Source organism: Thermobia domestica, chromosome 13, assembly GCF_964235325.1.
Source record: "Thermobia domestica chromosome 13, izTheDome1.hap1.1, whole genome shotgun sequence".
Taxonomy (NCBI): domain Eukaryota; kingdom Metazoa; phylum Arthropoda; class Insecta; order Zygentoma; family Lepismatidae; genus Thermobia; species Thermobia domestica.
In genome coordinates, this window is record NC_137466.1 from 66961191 (window position 1) to 66978524 (window position 17334).

Sequence of the window (17334 nt, forward strand, 5' to 3'; positions counted from 1 at the left end):
CGGTAATTATGTGATACCTTCAAATAGATAAAAGATAATCGAAATGTGGAACAAGAGCGCCCTAGACAATAGTATTTTACATGAGATACCGTTATCACGACTCACTTATCTGCTTTCGATTTCGAGACATTTTGAAAATCGGCATTTATTTTCGCGTTTCTAAACAGCTGAAAACGGAAAGCTACTAGGTGACTTGTGATAACGGCACCTCACGCAAAATAATATTGTCTAGGGCGCTCTTGTTCCATATTTCAATTATCTTTTATCTATTTGAAGATATCACATAATTACTGTAAAATTAGCGGTATTTTAATTTCGCCGGGATGAAGACTCTTAAGGCAAGTAAATGATGAAATGAGAACGTTGGAGGTATAGTGAGTATTCTGAGAAAATCCACGGACACGATGTTGTTCACCAAAAACTTAGTAGACGGGGAATCAGGCCAGGGACTTCACGTACTAGAAGTTAGCACTCTACCATTGAGTTACCATGTCCCCACTCTCTTGAATAGCACTTATATTCTATTGTTCATTGGCAATGTAAAATTATAGACACCTATTGTAGTATATATTCAATGTTAGTTCTCTTTAGACGATCAAATTCTATCGAACAATCTCGAATTATGGTACTTTTCTGTTCATAGCTTCTATTCTCTCTTTCAGTGAAATTTTTAGTATCATTATGCTGCTCAGAGGTTTTTGCGAAAATTCTTATAATTTGCATACAATTTTCCCCAACATATATCGTGTGAACACCGAAATGTCTTTGCGATATAATGCCCTTCTCGGTTTGACAAACAGACAATAAAACAGTATTTGAAACTTCTCCGCTCTCTTATTCACAAATTACACATACACTTTTATATTTATAGTATTTTCACGGATAATTAATGTTCTCCTCGTAACGTTCAACACTCTGGTGTTTTGTGTGAGTAATTTTGTTCCATTTTGTGTTTAAAATATTATAAACTCAGTTCAAGCAACAAATTGTGTATCATTTCCCTACAATATAGACAAGGTATAATCAATGTTTGCTTTATTAAAGTGGGCTAAAAGGACTAAATGGTAGAACGCTCTCCTCTGGTGTGAGGAATCTCTAATTCTATTCCAAGACATTTGTTTTTGTTGTGATCAACATTGTGCCAATGGGTTTTCTCCAGATTCTCCCGTTTCCTCTCACAATATCATGCAACCAGTTTTTTTACAATTAGACCCTATACACTTTTCCTAATCACCCTACTCCTTTAACCTACAGGGCATACCGGTACCTGTCGAATGTAAAACTGAAAAACTTATTTATTTTCTTTATTAAACAACCTGAGGATATTTCTTTAATTTTACAGCGCATTTTTACATACACTAGAGATTTGTTTAACTGAATTTGGTGGGACCGATTGAACGAAAATTCAGTTAAATCATAATAAAGTTTTCTTTCTAATATAGAGAACTGTATCTTCGATATAATATCTGCATAGACGTGGAGGAAAGAATAGGCAAGTGCAGCCAACACATCGTAACAACGGACTTACTCTTTGATTTTTTTAAAAAAGATACACAAAACAAATATTTTACTCATTGCTCGTGTTCCAATCAAAACAAAAGTTGCGCACCAGGTAAAGATTTTTTCTTCTTAGAGAGACACAGTTAACCCAGAAATTCGGTTAATCGGGATTCGATTGAAAGGAACTTATTTTCTTAGTGTATTTTGCTAAATACGGCGAAAACAAAATATTAATTTTTTTTATAATGTAACATTTTTATGCTTATAAAATGTCGTATGCAAAAATTACCTTAAAATATTTCATTTAAAAATCCCTCGTTAGTAACTAGCAAATCACCGAATAGATGCCACCACAGTCTAACTTTCAGCTATATTTCTCATCAATAAAAAAACTAGTGGAAACGTGCTATGTTAGTTTATAAAATTTACTGTAGGTTTTTAGAAGTTACGTTGCAATATAGTCTAACACGTGTAAGTTCCCAAAATTTACGATTTGAAATTATTCATATATACGTAGTTAAAAGCCACGTTGTAAAAATGTATAAAACGTAGTACGTAGTACGTAGTTACGTTGTAAAATAATTTTACCAGGTATATCATTTGTTCATAAGTGAAAGGACGTTTCTTTGTAAAATATAATTTAAATATTAAAATGTTACACTGTAAAACTTTATAAATACTAAAAAGTTACGTTGTAAAACTATACAAATACTTAAAAGTTACGTTGTGAAATTGTATTATTATTTATTTTTATTTATGAATGCTTGAAATCTTTCAAATAAAAGTTCTGTAAGTACTAAAATATTACTTTGTAAAATTTTACAACTAGTAAAATTTTGTAGATACTAGAAAGTCACGTTGTAAAATTGTATTTTTCTATCTCTATTTAAGTATGAGTGCTAGATAGGACCTTGTAAAATGTTATAGTATCAATATGTTTTATTGTGAAATTTTATAAATACTAAAAAGCTACGTTGTAATTTTTTATTATCTTTATTTTGAAATACTTTGAAGATCTTAAGAGAACATAACAAACATTATTAAACATTTTAAGATACTTAACAGTTATATTCTTATTTTTGAATTTCTTAGTGGAGTGAGGAAGTTTGTCTTTAAGGTTACCTTTATGCACAAGTAGAACATGTATTTTCATTTATATTTTAAGTATTATACATATTAGTAAATATTAATGCTTCCTTACTTACACAATATTTCCGGAATGGATATTTTCGAAACTAAACAAACAATAGTGTGTAACTGAAAGGGTTTTAAATACATTTTTGCTGAGAAACAGTAACATTGTTCTGGAATCAAGTTGTTTTTCCTTTTTGCCATAATTTATATGTACTATAAACTTAACTACTACAGTACTATGATATATGTTATTAAAGACGAATTATTATGTTGTTAAGTGAGCTTCGAAATCCATATTAAATTATATATAAATTATTTTATGTTTGCATTAACCATATGGTTAGTGCACATGTCTTGTGTATACTTTCCTGGGTTCGATTCTCATTATTAACATATAGAGTTTTCGGTTATGATTCAACGTAGAGTTATTGCAATTAAGAGGCAATGAAGTTCCCGTCTAGAAAACCAGAAAGAACCGTGATAGATGTTCTGAATACAAACATAGTATAACTAAACTCTGTTGCCTATAGCCATAGCTCATTGGGTACTTACAACGGACATACTACCTTTGAAAAATTTTAAATTGGGTAAGTTTATATTAAAGTAATAATCAATGGTAAAAAGGGTCAATCACTTAAAAAAAAAAACACACAACTAATTCCTTGTGTTATACATCTTTACAATTTAACAGCAATGGAATTGCAGCAGTAATTTGTTGCAGTTTTACCGAAAGATGTTTATAGTTTAAATGAAACAAATAACGAATAACGGGAAAAAATTCTACAATATTATTTACATTTGATAAAATAAAAAAAAGTGTCCAAATTTGAGACATTTACCACCAATCGATAAAATTTATTGAACGAAACGATAGGTGAGTGTAGAAGTTCATGCTTAATTTTCGAGAAACTTAAGGAAAACTAATTAATTTATAATCCTTTAAAAAAAAAGTGATGCTGACCAAGAACCATATCGCTCATCGAAGTAAAACATATATTGAAATATGCTTTCATTAAGTTTTTCTTTATGATGCTAGCACGAAGAATATATAAATAAATAAATATAATATAGTATTGTTAATGAGATATGCCCTAAATTTATCATTCATTTATGAAATTTTAATTATTGTTTAACTAAAATATAGTCCGAATATCACACATGTATCAATTGATAGCTCACATTGAGATAAAGAAAGTGACATTTTTAGGAGTAAGTTCACATGCGTAGTTTTCGAAAAAAAATTGACAAGAACAAGTTTTTGTGGCATGTTTTACAGGAAGAAATTATTATTTTTTAAAAAAGTAAAATTTTTAAGTTCCATGGTTATGCTATGCCGGTTAGACTAAAGGAGACTGTGATAATGAGAAATGAATGAAATGATAGAATGGAAAAATGTGGGAGGAAACTGTGAGGTGAGGTGATTTTGAGTTTAACGTCCTTTTCAGCAGCGAGGCTATATGAGACGGGACATACTGATTAATCTGAACCACATGAGCTCTTGCCGGGAATCGAACCCGGGTTTTCCACGCCAAAGGCGCGTACGCTAACCGCTTAGCCACGAAGGAGCTCATGGGAAGAAACGGAAGAACCACGCATACGGTGTTTGTCCACCACAAAATTAACTTGACGCGAGCTGAGATCGAACCAAGGATCCCATGCACCGGGGTGAACGCTCTATCACTGACCCACCGCAGCCCTGAAATAATTATTTATGCACTGTATATGAAGGAAATTACACTGTTAAGTAATGAATATACTATTTATTCTTGTTTTTTTAACGGTCATACTTATACTCCTTTACGTCCATATTGCTTGTAATATTTCCTTTATGAAATTACTTTGAGATTTCTTAATGTTTAATATTCTTTTTTTTTAAGTAGTTAATTTAAGGCAATGTACAGCAGGGGCAAAATTTCAAAATCACACGCACTCATAAATCCAAAAATGATGGTTGCCAGTATCTCTCGTGTGCAAATTATGAGAGGCCTCCCTTACATGAGGCAGTACTCAGGTAAAACTGCACAAAATGTGACAGTTGGAAGCTAATTTGGCAATCTCGTAATGAAGTTTTCATTGTAAATCTTTCTGAGTGTCTGATTCAACGTCAATTACGAAAACAAACGTTTATATTCTGTCCACTCTGCTAAAACAAGATCCACTTTCTCATTGCATAAATCTGGTTGCAAGTACTTAAAAATCAGTTTTATTTCTTGCACACCAAATTGAAGGATTATTTTTGTGCAAAACAGAAACTGTGTAGCCCTGTGAATTTAGACAGAAACTATTCCTATTGAAGACTCGTCACCAGCTCTAAATTTCTAGTCGCCAATGGCGACCGGAAATTTTGCCTCCTGATGTACAGGATCTGAAACTTCATACTTTTTTTCATAACATCAATGGAGTTAATTTTTAAAAAAAAAAAATCTACAGGTTTAGTGCAATCTCTGTAAAGTAATGAATCATAGAAACGATAACCCAATCCTACAAACAATGTAATATACACATATATTTAATATCTGATTCAATATTTCAATATTTTCGTCTTATTGAAATCGGACAAATTCACATGATCGGTGACATATTTATATTGAACATATTCGACAGAAAAACAGCTGATCTATAACTATTGAAAATATCAATTAAGTATTTGATTTTAAGTCTCACATTTATGACCTTTAAACTAAAGACGGATGATTAATGAAAGTGAATGATTCCTTTTTAAAATTGGTAGAATGAGAATATAAAAGGAAACGGCATATGCCCGAGAAAATTCTCAGATACGATGTTATCCACCACAAATTCGCATGACCTGGGATCGAATCAGAGAGGGACCTCTCGGACCAAAGATAAGCGCTGAGTCCCCTATCTACAATATAAATGCATAGTGTATAATCATTCACAATAGTCAACGACTATTATAAATAACTGTACACTGTCCATCTATTTTGTAATGAAGAGCATGTTAGCTCAGTGATATATGACTCAACTCTGAAGTAAAATATCTCTGATTTGGTTCTAGCCTTATGAATATATAGTAGACAATACTAGGTCCGCGGACCTTTATAGAACTCCCATGTATTTCCACGACCCCTATTTCATGAATTCTTCATTCATCATACCATTAATGTAAAGTCTAAAAACCAAACTGTTTTTTCACCTTTTCATTTATTACATAATATGGTGTAACGATTTTTTGAACAAGACTCGTAAATGAATATTGATTTCATTTTATTAACAATTTATTGAACAAAAATTATAACTGAATATTGATTTTATTTTTATTTTATTTGTGTTTTATATTGTGATGTAACGACTACTGAACAAGAGGCATAGTTGAATGTTGATTTCATTTCATTAAAGATTTATTGAACAAAAATTATAACTGAATATTGATTTCATTTCATTTCATTTGTTTTGTATATTGTGATATAACGACTACTGAACAAGAGGCATAGTTGAATGTTGATTTCATTTCATTAAAGATTTATTGAACAAGAATTATAACTGAATATTGATTTCATTTCATTTCATTTGTTTTGTATATTGTGATATAACGACTACTGAACAAGAGGCATAGTTGAATGTTGATTTCATTTCATTAAAGATTTATTGAACAAGAATTATAACTTAATATTTATTTTATTTTATTTTATTTGTGTTTTATATTATGATGTAACGATTTATTGAAGAAGACTCGTAAATGAATGTTGATTTCACTTCATTAACGATTTACTGAACAAGAATTATAACTGAAAATTGATTTCATTTCATTTCATTTGTTTTGTATATTGTAACAATTTTCAATTTTTTAAACAAGAATTATTACTGAATATTGATTTCATTTCATTTCATTTGTTTTATGTACTGTGACGTAACGATTTGTTGAAAAGAATTATAACTGAATGCAGATATGCTAACTAACTTAAAACAATAGTTTTAATGTTCCATAACAAAAGCAAAACCTCATCGTAAATGCATAACAAAAAAAAAGTTTATTGTAAATTTCGAAAAAAGACAGATGATTCACATGTACAATCATGTTTCATGAGAGAATAAAACTAAAAGAAGAAAGTAAAGACAAAACAATGGCCTACCTGCCTTTTCCTTCATTCTGGTTGGTCGAAAAATCGCAGACGTAATAAAAAAAACATAACTTGACTTGTCCTTGACAAAACTTTTGTATTTAGTAAAAAAAAAAAAATATTCTTGCCACGTCAACAAAACACACGCACGAAGAATCATGTTTATATAAACATATAACACAAGAGAAGTGGGGGAGGAAATGATCGTTTGAGTTAGGTTGTACAATTTCTCCATACCATGAAATAAAAAAAAATGGACACTAATATTCAGGATTGTGGATTTTGCTGTTGTAAGTAACCATATAAAACTTGCATCAGTAAAGTAACTAAAGAAAAAGATTGGAGGTTATGAACAAAATTAACAACACTAAATTCAGATTTTGGCGTAATTCGACGGGATCACTTTTGCACTAGCACCAAAACACATACACAGACATATACATAGATGTTGTTGAAATTGAAGTGACAATGGCTTGTATCCCATATATAACTGTTACGTTCATACTTAGAAGTGTAGCAGGTAGATTATGTTTCATTTAAGTTAGAAATATTCTTAACACTGTCACAAGCAATCCATGTTTATGAGAAAATACTTTTGTCTTCTCCATTGTTCATATGGCACAAACATTCCATATATGTTTATTAATTCACTATTTACATCTATTATAGAATAAAACGATCATAGTGTATTCTTGTCTTCCTATAAGGCATATGTAATTCATATATTCGATAGTGCTGTTGACTTGAGCATATCAATGTTCTAATATGCTTTCATGTATTGATAAAGCCTTCAGTAAATTTTCTTTTCTTTAAGAGTAATGATTTTTTTAAAAGCAAGAACAGTCAACAAGTAAAGTATGAGTTATACCTGTATGATTTTTCTTTTTTCTTTTCGTTCTTTTCTTTATCTTTTCTTTTTTCTTTCTTTCTTTTTTTTTTTTTTGTAGCCAACCAATGATGATATTCACAAGGAATTGTTGATCCATGATGAATTACTAACAAAAATCTGATTTTCTTTTTCGCTGATTTCCATCAACAAACAAAATGTTAATTGGTTCTTTTTTTTTTTTCAAACAGTCAATATATACAATATATGATTTCTATAAAGACTGGATTTGTTAATTGTCATAAGTCGAACAAAATCAATGGTGTACTTTTCTTTTCTTTTCTTTCTTTTCTTTTCATCTTTCTTTCTCCCACAAGAACACTAATTATTAATAGTTTACATTTACTCACAATCGTTCACAGTCTGTGTTTCCAGTAAATATATATATAAAGACAACAACACCACGAACAGAGAGAACTTGTGTGTTTACGCGTGAAACTTGAAATTGACAAAAGAAACGAAAACGAAAAAAAGAAAATAGATCACTCAGTAACAAATGTCACCACACCAGAAAAATCTGTCGTCAAAAAGATACCTCGACATGCAGACACGGACACAGTTAGTGACTGAATGAACAAGTTTCGATGTGAGTATAAAGAAGATATTTTTTTTCCTTTAAAAGAAAAAAAAAGGAAATCGCATCTCTTTTCTCATGATCATCACCACGATCATAGTAATAATGATAATGATGATTATGGTAGTGGCATTGCTACAATTTACCAACCAACGACGGAATAAGAAAGAAAACAAAAAAAAAACAAAAAACAAAGACAGTCTGCTGTTCTGTGATGATGAGAGATAATCACAATGAGTGGGAAAAACTCTAAAAGTATGTTATCTTCCGTTATTTTTCCTTGCACCTAGGCATTTTTACTCGGCCAACATATTGTAACTAACATCCTCTTTTCTCTCAGCCCAGTTGTTGTTTTCTTTTGCAAACCTGGTGATTTGTACATGACCAATTTTCAAAGACTGTTGTGTCTAGTTGTAATTACACACAATTGCGCGCACTCTGTGTTCTCTCCCTGTCTCTTTTAATCCCCCTCTTTTCCCTTCTTCCCGCACTTCTGCATAACTATGATATTTTCTCCCTTAAATTTCGCCTCCCAGCGGTGTGGTCTCATAATCTTTCCTTGCTTGAAAAAAAAAAGTCCCCTCCTTTCCTCTTAATTCCGGAATACCATGATGCATTTTACATATTCTACTCAAGAACGACACAAACCGCTCATTTAAACCCTCTGATTTTTCCCTTTCTCTGTTGAATATGAAGTCTCTCTCTCTCTCTCTCTCTCTCTCTCTCTCTCTCGCTCTGTCTTTGATTAATAATAATAAGGCCACAGACAAAGAAAATGGTCCCTACTAAACACAAGCATCAACATTGAAGAAAGCATAAAAAGAGGGGAGACAATTTTTCTTCACGTTAAATATAGACATTTTGGAAAAGCCTTCAACCATTTTGTGTTCAAAGAACGAAGGAAACAGTGAGTTTCTTTAGGATTAAGCCTCATGGCATTGTTTTCGGAGTAGTACTAGTAGTAGTAATAGAAAAAAATATATCAAAAGAGCTACCCGTGTTCATGATTATGAGAATAATGACGGTAGTTCTTGTAATGACATCGTAAGTTATCAAACTCCTTCTTTTTTAAACAAAAATTGATGCTTCATCGTCCTTTACGCAAAACTTTGCCCCACTTTACCCTTATAATGATTAACAAGTTACCGACATAAATATACATAAAGTCTAATGACACATTTCTTTATATATATATGATAGCTAGAAGCCCTCTCTTGTTAATGTGTACAAGATTAGCACCTCTTAACATACAACAGATGCCTTTAAGACTTTGGAATAATTACACTTAGCATGTCTTTTATCTGCAAATAGATCTTTAAAAGCCTGTAGTAGTAACTTGTATATGCTTACTATAGTATATTAATAGAAGACCAAATAAAAAGAAAAGAACTCTTCATGATATAAAAACAATTTTGATATATCGTCCCTTTCCGGCATTAATGCAGTAAGCGACATTTTGAAAATTTTACAGCAGAGCCGAAAAACTGAAATTTTGATAGTTTTTCTTGAATAACTTTTTTGTTTTCTGGACTATTTTCGTAAGAAAAATGCAGGTAATATAATTAAACAAGCTCCGTCAAATAGGACAGTGACGTATATAATAGCTTAAAAATATTGACTTATTTTGGCGCTTAATTCATTTTTGCTTACAAAATTTTTAACAAATCAATGCTTCAAACGACATTCATTCAAATGTACTAATGCATTAAGACACACGGTGTCATAGTGAGATTGAGTTAAGCGACATTTAGAGGGAACAATAAATGGTAATAAATTGCTGATTCGTTTATTGAAGAATGTTAGTTGTATACTGATCGGTAAAATACTGAGCGCTTCTTGAAATAATGCTGCTTAAAATAAATTTGGCAAGAAATATGCTTTGGCTTACCTCTCCTTTATATGTAAAAATTAATCTAATCTTCTGAATAGTTAAGTTAATAATAACTGACACCATTATTTAGTTTTTCATTTATTTTTAGTTTTTTTTTTTTTTTTTTTTTTTTTTGAAAATTATTAAAGCTTAGAATCTTGAAAACTATTACTGATTTGTTAAGCTTACTGATACAATGGAAATTTTCATCATTCATTTACTAAATAAATGCAAATTGTCGAAACTTCACAAAACTATAATTTTATCAATTTTTAACTATTGTAAGAAAAAATAAAAAATGATGACAACGTGTTTCAATCTTGAATTGCTTCTTCATCTTCATCTGTCTCAGGGAGGGTATCTTGTGCTTCTCCCGTGTGTGGCAACTGCTGGTAGAACCCGTGTAGATGCATTGGTAGAATATTCTGATTACGCAATTTGACAAGATCCTGGTACTTGGCCTTACTGATAGTGATGGCTGCTGCATAAAGTCTGCTTGGCTGCTTTTGTCCTTGTGGGCGAAGTTTCAGTGTAAGATACACTGCGTCCTTAGTAATTGAATACTTACTTTGGCAAATTCACTATTTTTTGAAAAAATGACAACTCTCATTTTTGACAGCAAGAAAGGTTCCCCTGACTCATGTTTCTTAGCACTGAAGATTTGGGCTGCCAAAGTTGACCAATTTCTAAAACAGCCATGCTTCCATAATTCATGGATGTTGCTTTGTTCTTGGCATTCTCATGACGGTAATCCACTCGGATGGACTTTCAATTTTTTGATGATGAGATGCTTTCTGAATTTGACTATGCACACTGTCCACAGGCATATATGTGTGACCTGGTACCAACTAATTGATATGGATTCGTTTTGGATTTTTCAAGATCACATATTTCAAAATGGCCAAAATATTTATATTTTTGTTTTGACCGGCACAGTTATCGCAATACAGGATTACAGTTGAAACATTACCTCGTTCGTCCACTACATCTATAAATCTCGAAAGGATAGATGCTATTTCATCCTAACCTCGTTTACCTTCGCTCTCACCCCATACATAATTGTTCTGCTTTTTGATTCATATATCGAGAGATTGTATACGGAATACTTTCGTGTGTAGTACAAAAGCATGGAATCGCCCTGAGGTACGCTCAAAACTTTCTGCAAATCGAAACTCGCGACAAGTGTTCCTTCCTGACTACCACTCACTCTGCTGTTTTTTGAAACGAGCCTTAGTTGCTTCTTCATCTTCATCCTTCTCTTCTGTAATCAGCCTTCTCTTCTTGGGTTACGTCTGTCTTGTTGGTAAAGGCGATACATTTCTGGCACTTGTCCTTTTTGTGTCTATGAAACCCAAGGTTGAATTTTGAGTTAAATATATAACGAGAAACTCTTTCACTCACAGGAATATTTCCTTCTTCGTTCATTCCACGTGAGTAAATCGTATAGAGATAAGTGACGTTTTTGAGATCCTCGGGAAGATATAGTCGTGTTGTTTTATTTCTACAGTAGTGGGAAGGCACTGCAGGAAATCTTTGAATGAATTCAACAACGAGCTTCACATCTCGCTCGGATGCCGCATTGGGGCAAACTGAGTGGCGTCCTCGACCATCAGGTTTTGCTGAGCCTTCAGTGGATTGTGTAACAGTGTAATTCACAAACCTTTGTGAGGTATCTAATGTTGAGAGCAAGAACTGAAGACAAACTCTTCTATAGCCTTCACCTTCGTTAATAAAATACTGAAAAGATGATGTCCGTGGGCTCTCACCATGAATCCTCCTTCTTTTCACTGGAACTTGCTTGGTTGCTCTTAAGATCCAATTCCTTTGATCATTTGGTTTTAAAGACCAAAAGTGTCTAAATAAGGATTGGCGCCTCTCTTCCGTAATTTCAGAACATTTATTTGGGCAAGACTTGCATTTGTTTGGTTTACAGTTTTTTTCCTTTCCATTCTTTCTTGCCTGTTTCTTTTGTAACCTTGGCCACTTTGCTTTAATCTTTTTGCTCTCTTTTTGAATAATTGTCTTTTTAATTCTCAATCCCTTTTCCCCTACGATGTTCCTTTCTGGTGTAAAAGTAATCTTTCTACTTACAATCTTCCTCCGTTTCCTAGCACCGCTTTCCTCATTGCAACCATCACCTGAATTCGACTATACAGCTGAATTTCCTGAAACCCTTTTTCTCTTAACATATAATATACCTAGGTATATTTATTGATGAGGTTGGTGTTTTGCCCAACCAATCTATTGAGTTTTCGGAAGGATAAGCTTGGTTAAATATGATATCATCGTCAGATAAATAGTCTAAATAGCTCAGTCCCAAATTTGTTCTTTTTCTCAAGTTCCGTTTCTCAGCGAAATAATGTTCATCTCTTTCTCGATTCTTTCCTAAAGTTCCCTCTTCATTCGGGTTTAGGGTCTCTTCCTCTACTGCTGTCTCCTGACGTTTGTTTGGGTTTTTCTTCCCTTCTTCAGTCTTCTCCTCATCCTGGTTTAGTGTCTCTTCCACTGCTACTGTCTCCTGAAGCTTGTTTGGGTTTTTCTTCCCTTCTTCATTCTTTTCTTCATTGTGGTTTATAGTCTTCTCCACTGCTACTGTCTCCTGATACTTGTTTGGGTTTTTCTTCCCTTCTTCAGCCTTGTTAACATCCGGTTTCTAGGGTATCTTCTACAGCTACTTTCTTCTTATGCTTGTTTGGGTTTTCCTTCCGTTCTTCAGCCTTCTTCTCATCCGGGTTTAGAGTATCTTCCACTGCTGCTCTCTTCTGATACTTGTTTGGGTTTTCCTTCTTTTCTTCAGCCCCAATTTTCATGATCTCACTCTTCAAACAGTTAACTATATTGGAATATGTCCCGTTTGGTACCCTCGGCTTCATGACTTGTTTTTCAACTTGCTGTTTGGTTAGATTTAAAATCTTCCTCCCACGGGAAAACTAAGAGCAGAAAATAGCAAAAAAATGAACCGACCTAAAATGTGATAAAAGTAATATTTTTTGTAAGTGGGGTGCAAAGTAATAGTTTTAAAAGCTTTGACTAATAGTACCTCCTGTCTACTAAATAAATCTGACTTTTGAAGTTGGCAGAAATCTTACAGCCATTAAATAAATTAGGTAGCTTTGATTTCCATTGACCTAAAAGGTCAGCTATAAGTATTAGCACGTGATAGTGTAAGTCGAAGCTTTAGGAAAATATTACTCTGCTATTTTTATCACGCTCTTTGAAATCGGTTTATTTTTTATATAACTAACATTGGCAATTTGTTACCTGGCCGGACAGGTAAGGGCAACTTGCCTGCCTGCCAAACAGCATTGGATAGGTTGAACGTGAGCACGAACCTTGTTCTAGCCAGTCATCCAAACTGAAGATCTCCTTGGTATTTTTCAGTCTTAACAGGCGAATGCCGGGACGGCACTTCTGTAAGGCCAGAGCCGCTGGCTTTCCACATCCTTGCCCTCTATTCTTCTCCGGCCTGACCCTTAGTTTTCTAAAGGCCACAACTAATTGACATTGCTAATTAGTTACTAAAAGCAACCTTTCTTAACAGCTAGATTTTATATGCACAGAACGATCATTACAATAGGAATAACCGCCATCAAATATCGATAACACGTAACATCCACGTCATGAGCAGGTAACATAGAACACGCGCACGGCTACCGAACATAATGGAATGCAGCTAATGCCCGTTATGGGCAAACAAAATTATGTGAGTAAATTTTGACTAGTGCAAACGGTTGGAGCATAAATGACTGCTGCCAGTACACCTGAGACAGTCGTACTTGTGAGATGTGCAAGCGCTACAGTGTCAAGATTTTTCTAACAGTGCTCATGACCGTCAGTCATCCGCCAAGCGATCACACTTGGATCAGGTACGTGCGGTGGGCAGAAAATAAACAACGAATAGCACAATGGTATCTCACCACAGGCGTATGTCAATGGAGGAATTGACGCACCAGTACAATGTGGGCCAATAAATCCTACAACAAATTTCAACCATGACCATGTGACGTACCTTACATCGGTTAGGGTAACATAGCCGTAGACCAACACTATTACAATAACACAGAAATAACATACGTCTGACATGAACAAAAGCAAAGGGATCATTGGACTATGGATCAATGAAAGAAGGTTATCTGCAGTGGTAAGTCCCGCTTCTCACTGAACCATGTCGATGATATTGTTCGAAACAGCATGAGTATACGTCTCCGGGTTGCAGCATGGTAATTCAATAGGACGGTGGCGGTGCTGTTTATTGTCTGGGTCTGGGAAGTGACGCACAAGTATTTCTTACTCGATTAAACTTTTCATGGCCCATACCTCCAAGTCCAAGAGAACAGCGCCATATTCTAGCAGAAGAACGGAAGATGTCATCGGGCTGCGGTTTTTACATAATGGTTGGAGGAACATGAAAATGAGTTTTCAATACTACCCTGGTATCCAAAATTGCCAGACTTAACCCTATTAAGCATGTATGGAACATGCTGTGATGTTCTGTGCAATGTGCTGCACATCGTCCAAATGTGCACCACTTGCAGGAACTGCTACTGCATAGATGGCTTGGACTGAACCTGCAGAATATAAGGAGTATACCATGAGGAATCTATTCATTAGCGTTTGAATGCTTTGATTACCCAGAATGAACACGCTATTAGATAAGTGTCCCTAATGTAGTGATCGTTTAGTCTTAGTGTATAAAATAATCATCCCTAATAACTTGTCAACAACAGGAATATTTTATATAACATGCAGTGCCGGATCCAAGGGGAGGGCTATCGGGGCTATAGCCCCCCCTTGACGCTCAGGTATACACTGGATAAAATGAGCTTCAATCCTGCTTTACACTAGATAAAACGGTAAAATATGGTTTAGCCCCTCCCTTGACCATATCCTGGATCCGCCCCTGATAACATGTTTACTGAATTTTAACGACTCTTTCACCATTCCGTAAGCTGAACAGTGTTACCTAATGCAAAAGCTGCGCTGAAATAACAATTTTCGAAGATATTAGTGGACAAAAATAAAATACATGCACACATAGCGGCATCCTAAAAAAAATGAATTATTGAAGTCCTACGTTATTTTCATTGTGTGAAACCGGGATATTGTTCTGCACATTCCCATTTAAGTGATAGGATGTTTAGAACACACGTTTTGTGATTGTTCATATTTTACCTTGACTTTTATCCAGTTGTACACAGGAAGTTTATTAAACACTGAAAAACATGTTCACGAAACTTTAATGATCGTTCATTAAGCAGAAAAATATCCGTCTTTTCAATGATATTTTAAACGTTTTAAAGGCAAAGTTTAAAGTTCTAAGACCCATTGATATTCTTTAAAAAATCTTCAGTCCATTACGGTGAATATCAACCCATGTATGTTGATAGTAGTTCCCCGAAATCATAGGCGTATCGATCCTAGCAGGAAAATTTAGGATGAATACAGTCATATGGGGTTATGGAATGCTCCATCAAAGGGGTCCTTGTATAATTGACATACTAAAGTTAACTGTAAAGCAATGAATAAATAATTTCTAATAGTTCTTAATATAAACTTACTCAATAGGAAAAACAAAATCTCAGTTTAAATGTACTGACTGCAATGAAAATATTTGTGGAAGTGGATGCGGTCATGCGGGGTTATGAAATGCTCCATCAAAGGAGTCCTTGTATAATTGACATACTAAAGTTAACTGTAAAACAAAGAATAATTTCTAATAGTTCTTAATATAAACTTACTCAATAGGAAAAACAAAATCTCAGTTTAAATGTACTGACTGCAATGAAAATATTTGTGGAAGTGGATGCGGTCATGCGGGGTTATGGAATGCTCCATCAAAGGAGTCCTTGTATAATTGACATACTAAAGTTAACTGTAAAACAAAGAATAATTTCTAATAGTTCTTAATATAAACTTACTCAATAGGAAAAACAAAATCTCAGTTTAAATGTATATTTCTGACTTCAATGAAAATATTTGTGGAAGTGGATGCAACTGGTAGAAATTAATGTCAAAAAATCATAATTACTTTCATGAATTTTGAATTTTCTAGGAATTTTCTAGACTTTGGTTTAGGTAAGGATTATGCCCCCTAGGCTTGCTATTTACACCTAAGCTACACCTATTTATACCTAAGTTTTCTTTTCTGCCCGACAACAATTACCATCGTTAGGCTTATATTCACACAATGCCGTTGCATGTACTGTCTGGGAATAGTTTGTTGTTTAGGATTTTAATTCAACTCGCAGTAGCGTTGTTGTGCTAAGGTTAAGTAAACATAAATTTGCTTTCCCCCACCTATTGTTGAAAAGGACGCATATGTACAATAATTTTACCATTCTCCCTGAAACCATTAAAATAACACCGACTATTTAATACACACCAGGCCCACTATGGAATTTCTGTTCCTATTTTGTTGACAAGTTTTGAAATTATTATATTTATTATAAATGAAAACGAAATTATTGATTTTAGCCTACTATTTAGTGAAATGATGTTAAAAAATTGATATCTGAAACCATACAGTAAAGGGAACGGAAACAATCATTGTGAAAACTTGCTAAAAGTTGCTTCAAACCTTACCATTGTTTTCCTCTTGCATGGTCGCTTGTGCGCTTTCTACTGGGAAAAATGTATTAAACGCCAAGCGTAGAACCTCTTATTAGCTCCTTCCCCCTTACTTGCTCGCAACACACTATTTTTTCCCAATACGCGCTCTTAAGTCGTGTAAATTGGACGCTTGTGCAGCTTCGGAAGTTCTCGCCGAAGAACTTCTGCACCGAAATATAAAACCTTAAAATAAATTATACGACGTTACACACTGTTATTGCAAGTAAAATGGCAGTAAGTAGCTATAACAATATTATCGTTTACTTCAGAAGTGAGGCTGAGAGCCTCTTACGTATATTTTTAAGATAGCAAAATTGCTGTAAGGAAAAGTATTTGTTCTTAGCAGGTAAATAGAACTGCAACAAATACTGGAAATCATTGATATCATTACATCAAAATTGTTTCAAGCGACTCAGAACCAACTTTAATCTGTCGCTTACTACACTTTTGCCATGAAATATTATAATAACCATGTTCATACCACATTTATTTGCTCCAAGCACGAAAATAATTTGGTGTTTGAAACAATCTAGAATACAAGTCAGTTTCTTCGTTTCATCGGAAACATTTATGCAGTAAATACAAACGACTGAGTGTTACTTACGACAATTTTGCCTTCAGCAAGTCTAATTACACCCGTGTAAGCGACATAGCTATCTCGGCAACGGTTAAAGATAGA

General features: G+C 33.7%; 2 long non-coding RNA genes across 4 annotated transcripts in view; one reads left to right on the forward strand and one right to left on the reverse strand.

Moving 5' to 3' along the window:
* Window positions 1-8198, reverse strand: part of LOC145668206 (uncharacterized) — a 72386-nt gene extending 64188 nt beyond the window's left edge. The window contains exon 1 of the long non-coding RNA XR_014127991.1: window positions 6729-8198. This is a non-coding gene — a long non-coding RNA (uncharacterized LOC145668206). The remainder of the gene's footprint in view (window positions 1-6728) is intronic.
* LOC145668205 (uncharacterized) overlaps window positions 1-17334 on the forward strand; it is a 202685-nt gene that overhangs the window by 38461 nt on the left and 146890 nt on the right. The gene's annotated exons all lie outside the window — the stretch shown is intronic.